Source organism: Gavialis gangeticus, unplaced genomic scaffold (assembly GCF_001723915.1).
Source record: "Gavialis gangeticus isolate Ggan-Ray unplaced genomic scaffold, GavGan_comp1, whole genome shotgun sequence".
Classification (NCBI taxonomy): domain Eukaryota; kingdom Metazoa; phylum Chordata; order Crocodylia; family Gavialidae; genus Gavialis; species Gavialis gangeticus.
The window spans coordinates 435014-443341 of record NW_017729027.1 but is presented as its reverse complement, the minus strand read 5'-3'; the positions used below and the strand labels follow the sequence as shown (position 1 = coordinate 443341).

Genomic DNA, 8328 nt, shown 5'->3' with positions numbered 1-8328 from the left:
GTGGCCAGAGCTACACTACTTCCAGTTTAAGGAGCAGTCAGCCATGCTGAGTACTTCAGCTAGGGTTCTGGGTTTATCCAGTACTACATTACTGTAAAAGTGTCCAGATTTAATGTACCTTTGGCAAAGCTACTTTACAGTCACTTTGTGGAACATCTGATATATTGGACAAGCTTTTGAAGAAAGTAATTGTTGGTTCTGTGACTATCCTTCCAGGTTTGATATCCATTTTTGCTCCTCTGAACCACTCCACAGTCCTTGCTACTATGGGATTCTTTGTAGTGAATGAACCAATAGATGGTTATGCCCTCAAACTCAAGAGTCAGTCTAAGGTATGTGTGCACCAATAATCAATTATGTGAGATATGTGAATAGCACCTCTTGGAGAACCATTTTACTCTCTCTCAATTAGTTGTTTTTTTCCAGCAGCATATAACATGGCAAATTGGAACAAATTTCTGTGAGGCCATCAAGAGGTAACCTTCCTGACTCGAGATCAACCCCCATCCCAGATTTCAAGGCCCTGGGGTAAAAAAGGTGTTGGTAGTTTTCTTCAGAAAAATGTCACAAGAATTTTTAATGATGGGAAGTATTTGGCAGCTCTAAATACAAAGGTCATTGGTGTTCCTCTAAAGATACAGTCTTTTGCATTTAATATAGTTATATAACTAAATAAGTTTCACCAGATTTCACTTCTTGTTAAGTAGATGCTTCAGCATTCTTAAAAATCAGAATATACAGTCATTTTTCTTATTGGGATTATGAAAGGAATATGAGGAACAGGCCTTATCTGCTACTAGGCTGTAAATTAAGTCTCCTTTCACTGTCGATTACTTCCAGAATCAACCTGCACTTCAAAGTTTTCCGGTTTTGTCTTGGAATTCCAAAATGGTTTCTTGGGCATAACAGTGTTACCAAAAGCAACAAGGACTGTATCTTCAGACAGTGGATGCATAATGTATTCTGTTTTTTTAAATGTTGTATGTGATTGATAGTAAATGGATGATTACGATAACTTCAGCTGGGATTGAAACTTGCAGCAGTAGCAAAGCACAGCACAGCAAAGAGGTTTTCCTTGCTGATTTAATAATGCTGCTTCAGGTTCTCCTGTGTAGTTGTAGTAGTGATTACTGTGGACAGTTGCTTTATCTTTAGGCTACTCCAGTTTTTTCATAAGTAGGGTGGTGCCCTGAGCAAAACTCTCCTACCAGGAAGAAGACTTCAGGGGAGGGTACTATTCTAGGGGGAGACCCCTGTAAGTCAGTGCCCTGGGTTGGTGCCCTTCTTGCCCTCCCCTCCTTCCCCACCTTTTTACACTACTGGACAAGAGGGACATTGCAAGGTTGACATGAATAGTTCCTTTCCACTTACTGGCAAACAAATTCTTGACTATAAAGTAACAAATTGGCTATAAAAACTTGACTATAAATTAATGGCCTACTTCTTATCGGCACTTTCTTTCCTGTATAGAGAAGCAGACAGTAAGTTTATTGAATACAGGAAACCCTCGCTATTTGCGAGTTTGGCAGTCGCGGTTTCAAATATTTGCTAATGCCAAACCCACATCTTAAATGCACTTAAAGGAGCTCCTCAGGAGCTCCATGCTTGCTACCGCCACACTGCCACTGCCGTGCTCCCACTGTTGACAACACAGCCGTGCCCCCTCCCAGCCTCTGGGGGCGCTGAGTTCATGAATGCAGATGGCATTCATGAAATCAGTGCCTTATTCACGGATTTTGCCATTCACGGGGGATACATGTCCCCTGCGATGGGGAGGGTCTCCTGTATACTTTGTAGCTGGACCTGCACAAAGTTACTTTATTTTCACACTGCTGCCATCATGACAGTAGCTCTGCAAGAGCTGTTGCTGCTGTCAGTGCCATACTGTTTATTGGTGTATGATGTGGATAGTGAAAAGAAACTTTATAGCTGGTATGTGACCAGGAGGATTTCAAACATAGGGGAAGGTAAAAGAGATTGCTTTTAGCCTTCAGCCCATCTCAGGTGTAACAAAGCAGAGTGCTAGGTGAAAGTATCCTATTCTTCACTAATTTCAGTATAGTTGTCTTTATAGCCGATCTTGCTTCCTATTGAACTACTGTAGATTTACTATAAAATAGATCAGAAGTCAGATTTCCCTAGGTGTTTTCCTTCCTTCCTGCCTTCCTTCTGTAAATCTACTGCAGAAATTGGTGACAAATTCTGTGACTCCTGGAAATGGCTCAGTTCAAAGTGATGTTACCAAACCTCTCAGATGGGTCTGACTTCCTATAGGATGCAGTATTTGATCATGCCCTTTACGTGAAGAATGAGATTAGAAACACCCTTGGACATTATTGGCTTTGAAGAATTATGGGTTTACTTTCAAGTCCTTTTTAGTTATTTCAGGCTTTGTAGGGCATGGATTTTACTCTGATGGACAAATTGGGGTTGTTAAAATTGTGTATGTTGTGGTGTGTATGGGGGTGGGGGGAGCGGTGAGTGCATAGAGCTTTTCTTCTTCCTGTTAAACAAGCACATAAGAAGCAGCTATAATGCAACTGTTTGTGCTCTCTATGGCTGAGTTTGGCCACATATGGCCCTCAGGCTAGATCTGGCCTGTGGTGCCGCTGGATCCGGCATAAGAGCCAGGGAGTTTCAGCAGCATGTTGGTGGTTGTGGGGAGGTTTTGCCAGCATTCCAGTGACAGGGAGCTTCTCCTGTGTCCATGCTGGGGCCAGACATGAGGACCTGCACCTGTGTCACACCTTGGGGGTGGGAACAAGCAATGGTAGGGAAAAGCCATGGCTGCAACCTGCCTCAGGGCTGAGCTGGGTTGTTCTAACCTATGGCTCTGAGAAGTTGCCAGCCACTAGGCCTTAGGAGAACCTACTACTTTCTCCAGCAGAATTACAGTTAAAGATAACCCAAGACATTCAGCAAAGCTAATGCTGAGATTACAGCAACAGGGCGAGTATGTTCTATTCATTTTATACAAGTGTAGCAACTGCATTCACTGTACACTTTGCCCAGAGACTTTTAAGCCATTGTGCCTTATGCAGAACATGATGCCTCTTCCACAGGGGCTTGCATGTGTGTTATCCCAGGATTTCATTCGAGAGCCATGATTTAGCCCTCAGTTGCCAAGTGGTTGTGTATGTTGCTGTGCTGGGCAGTCTCCCTTTAAATATCTTTACAAGGGGTGCACTGATAAAGATTTTCTTGGCTGGTTAATCATTGTCCAATAGCCAATGATTAACCAACTCTATTGGCCAAATCTGATTGGATAACTTATTATTTAATAATAATGTAAGGCATTTTAAACTACTCACTTAAAAAAGCCTTTTTTGTTTGTTTGTTTGTTTTGCACTTAACTCGCCTTCCCTCCCCTGCTCTGGCTCTCAATGAGGAAGGCAGTGACCGCCTTATTCCCACACACGTCACCTTGCCCACGGCTCCTACCTTCAGCCCTGCTCCCCACACAGCCCTTGCTGCTGTCCCAGGTGGGCAGGGTGGACCCTTGCATGGACAGTGGCGCCAAGCACATTTGGAGCCCCAGAGCATGCTGCTGCCAAAGGTGCCAGCAGGCCCCACACAGCCGAGCTCCCATGGCCGCCAGGGAGAAGGCACTTTTGCAAAGGTGCCCAGTGCCTAGCAGAGCAGAATGTCCTTCGTGTGGTGCCTTACCCTGTCCATGTGCAGCCTGTCTCCATGGTGCCCCTGGCACTCAAGCCCCTGCTGCTCACATGGTGCTGCCATGGCAGCAGCAGCAGAAGCCAGTAATGGTCCCTTTGTTCCTGAATGCAGTGCCCTGTGACTGCTCCCTGGCACCCTCCTGCACCCCTCCACTGCTTGCCAGGACCTGTAGATTGCCGTGGGCACAGGCCAGCAGCGGGGTGCAGGGACCAGACTATGCTTGACAGGGTGCTCTGGGCAAACAGCTATAATTATTGGCTGCAATGACCAAAGAAAGCTGATAGCTGATGACATCATTTCTCCCTTTATTGGTGCTGATCCAATAGCCAATTGATGCATCATTGCATGCCTAATCTTTACACTTTTATTTATCCCTAAGTTAAGTGGACATTATTTAAGGCTGTGTCATTGAAATGTTGCCTATTTGCAAGTGGCAACTGGAACAACAGCAGGAGCATCCATTATATAATAATTCTGATTTCATGGTTCTGTACCATAGTTTAAGCATTATTTTTTTGTATTTACTTAGCACCTAAATGTTGTTTTTTTTCAGCATAACGAGCTCCACTGATACACCGGCGAAACATCTGGGCCAGGGCTTTGATTGTTGTCTTTCATTTGTATGTCAGACTATTTAAAAGACATTCGTGTTCATACTAGAAAATCCATTTTTCCTTTATATCCATTATTTTTCAAGTTACTGCGTTGTGGCACACAAGAAACAACAAAGCAAGTTTAAAAGATTAGCTTATGGGGAAGGGATTAGGAAGACATTATCCAACATTGTAATTCAAGTGTCTACTGTTGAAAGCAGGGTTTTTGCCATTGTTACAGATGTTGACAGACACCTCTGTGGTAAAGGTGCTTAAGCAAGGATTTCATGCTGTGTTTGGGATGGGGTGCTCAACTCCTGGCCCGTGGGTCAAATCTAGCCTGCAGAGCCCTGCCATCTGGCGTGCAGGGTTCCCACTGGATCAGGAAATTTGGCAGCAAAGAAATGGTGGCAACACTGCATTCCTCCTCTACTGCCAGTTTTTGAGCTCGGAGCTACAAGATCAGTGCCAGGCCACCACTTCATTGCTGGATTGGGGCTGGGTGGGGCTGTTGCTGCATGGCCTCATCTGGCTCCAGCTGTGCCTACCACACATACCAGATGGGGCCCTGCCACTCCTACCTCATGCTTCAGATGGGACCTCAGAGCTGGCCTTAGGGAAAATGGTGTCCTGGGCAAACTTATATTTCGGCATCTCCCCCCCCCCACCCCTTCCTCCAGGTCAGCAGCACTGCTGCAGGCAGGAATGCAAGGCTCAGTCTGGCGAGAAGGGAGAGTGGCATGGTGTACTGCTGCCACCTGTACTACCCAGCCTGGCTCCTCCTGACCTGCAGCTGGAGGCAGAGGGGGGAGGCAGGCGGGAGGTGGAGGGGAGAGTTGCGCTGGGCACCACTCCTTCTGTTGGGGCAGGGAAAGAGTGCTGCTATGAGTGTGGGCTGCTTACATGTATGTGTGTGTGTGTGGTACCCCCTGATCACGGTGCCCTGGGAAATCACCCACATATCCCATCCCTAAGGCCATCTCTGAATCCAGCCCATGGAGGGAACTAGCACCATCCATCTGGCCTGTGGGGTGAAAAGGTTGGGGACCCCAGTCTAGCAGAAAAGTTGTAGCAGTGATGTCAGGATACCAAGCACACTTTGTATGGAATAAACAGAACAAGGAGCCCTCTTGCAAGGGAAATGCAGGGGCAGAAATGGGCAGTTATCCTTAAGGACTGAGGCAGAGTCACGAGGAATTCTTGGTTCTATAATAGTTTTCATTAGAACTTTCAAAAGCATTTCTCTGTTATTGAAGCCGAGCTATTTGGCACTCAAGCTGCCCAAAAGAGGTTTGAGCATTCCTTTTAATTATTGGGAAAGTGTTTTCCCACCCCACCTCCTGCATATGAACAAATGCCTAATCTCTTTTTGCTTAATGCTTATAAAAGGATTCATCCTTAGGCAGAGACCAGACTTGCAGGCCAAGAGAGAAATAAAAGCTTTTTTATCTTACAAGCAACTGAAACCAGGGGATTATGATGGAAAGAGCAAGGCAGCCTCAACATATAGCTGCAAGAGTACTCTTTTCATAATACATATTTTGTATTATTCACTTGTGGAATGCAGCCTTATTTGATAATTGTGGATGAAAAGGTTTCTTATTTTTATAAAATACATTTTAAGATGAAGTTAAATAAATTAACTGCTTTCTTCCTGCTTTGTGCTCATGAAGTATGCAAACAGCTTTTCAGCTGAAGGTGTTTTCTGATTCATAACATTTTGTCTGGTCCTTAAAGATGACTTGTCACGTATCGAAGGATGAAAAAAGAACTGCATCTAATAGGTACAAGAAGTTAGAAAAGAATTAACCAGTCATCTATTCCTTGTATATGTTTATTTTGTAACACTCCCAAGTTGTGCTGGCTGCTTTGAAGAACCACAGGGATTTCTGTCCCTGTCTTAAGCAGCTGTGCATCATATTAAGACTCTGCACTCAACATCATTGACAGAGGTTTGTCTGTAAAGCTGCTTGTACATGTGATGGAGGTTTAGTCCCCTAAACTGAAATGGTGGGTTTTTAATTGTGATAATTTTAAAACCCTACCATTTCAACTTAGGAGCTTCCATCCCTGTTTTGGGGAAGGGCTTGATTTTTTTTTTTTTTTACTTCCCGTGGAGCCCGCTGTGGAGAGCTGCTGATGGGCCGAGTGACCCCTGAGCTGCGGGGCCCCCCAGTCTTTCCCTCCATGGTGGTGGCACCCCCCAGGATCACCTGGATGGGCTGCTAGTAGATGGTTGCCACCTGGGGGGTGCTGCCACCGGGAAGGGAAGGTCTGGAAACCTGCAGCTCAGGGCCTCTGGCAGCTTGCCCCCCGGCCATGAGAGAGGCAGGCGAGCTCCGTGGAGGGAAAAAAAAAGATCAGACCCCTTGATGCTTTTTTTTTTTCTCTCAGCGGAGTATGCTCACACAAGCTGCCACCAGGCTGCACAGCCCCTGACTTGTGGGGGGCCCAGTCCTTCCCTCCACAGTGGCAGTGTCCCCCAGGGCTGCCCAGGCAGGGTGCTAGCTGTGTGGGTGCTGCCCCAGCAAACAGGCAGCACCTGCCTGATCCATCTCTTCGCTAAGCCTGCGCACTGGAAGTCCATCCACCAGGCTGTGCTCCCCATGTGGGCTCTGGGAAAGTTGAATCCCGCGGGTGCTACCTGCAAGCTGGGGCAGCCACCAGCCCACTAGCACCCCACCCAGGCAGCCCCAAGGGGCGCTGCCGCCCCTGCTGCACAGGGAAGGAGCAGGCCCACCTGCAGCTCAGGGGCTGCATGGCCCAGCGGCAGCTTGCATGGGCAGGCTCTGCCGAGGAAAAAAAACAAGTGACGAGGGGCCTGAGCTTTCTTTCTTCCCTGTGGAGCCTGCCCGCCTCTTCTGCATCTGGTGGGTGAGGTGCTGGTGGGCCTTGACCTGGACCTTCCCTCCGTGGTGGCGGTAGTGTCCCCCCAGGGCCACCTAGGTGGATGGCTAGCGGGCAGGTGCTGCCTCAGCTCTCAGGCAGCACCTAGCCCAATCCAACTGTTCTCTGAGCCTACGCCGGGGCAGCACTCACCCACTAGCAGCCTGCTCTGGGGTGTGCCGCCACCACGAAAGGACGGACTGGGGCCCTCCACAGCCCAAGGGCTGCTTAGCCCACTGGCAGCTTGCCCGCAGCCATGGGAGACATGGGCAGGCTCCGTGGAAAAAAATAAAAAGGGTCAGGCCCCTCACCACTTCTTCCTTCAGCCTCCCTCTCCCACGCTTGGGGTGGGAGTGAGCTGTCAAAGGCTGTGATGTTACAAATAGCTATATTGCAAACTAAACTACATGTGGATGTGGTTTAGTTTGCAATATTGCAAACTCATTTAATCATAACCCCTGCCCCCTCCGCACACACACGTGTACAGCGTGATGCAATTAAACCACAAAAATGGACAATTTTCATCACATGTACAAGCGTGCTACATTACCAACTTCTGAAAAAGGTATGAGATCAACTTTTCAGCTTGGGAGAAAATTGCAGAGAACCTCTAGGCATCATAGGACATACACAGATTTATTTTGATTAAAACTGGAAAAGCTTGATTTCCACTAAAATCACCACTTGGTCACTGAAGATGCTAGCATAAAGTAGTGACCTCACAAACTACTGTGGCAGGGGAACAGAGCCATTCTGTGGGTACAGGGGTGGGAGTCAGGGTTAGGATGCCAAAGAGTGTTCTCTGTTTCAACTGTATAGTCCGTTTGCCTGATTTATCGGAAATCTGATTCTTGGAAACTTCTTGCTTCCCCAGTCCTGCCAGTCTCCAGCAGTTAGGTCCCTTGCCCCCACCCACTTGTTGATTCTTTTCTTCTTAAATACCATCTCTAACACATTCACAGAGTTGAAACTTTTCTTCAGGCTCTCAGCATGCTTTCATTTGTCAAGGCCAAAGAAATCTTGTCCTGCTCATATCCATTCAGCATGCCGCTGCCCTTCACTTTGACCATAAGTAAACCTAAATTGTGGTATCGCAGATTTCATGGAAACTGCAAAATCTAGGGTTCCAGGGCAAAATCCACAAAAAACACAACCCTTTCCCCCCTCCCCCCCC

At 47.1% G+C, this 8328-nt stretch overlaps 1 protein-coding gene across 1 annotated transcript in view; it reads left to right on the top strand.

The window, feature by feature from the left end:
• The first annotated feature begins 218 nt into the window (after positions 1–218).
• Positions 219–8328, top strand: part of ANKRD6 (ankyrin repeat domain 6) — a 165219-nt gene continuing 157109 nt past the window's right edge. Inside the window, exon 1 of the mRNA XM_019520348.1 lies at positions 219–332. The gene's annotated coding sequence lies outside the window, so the exon portion shown is untranslated. The remainder of the gene's footprint in view (positions 333–8328) is intronic.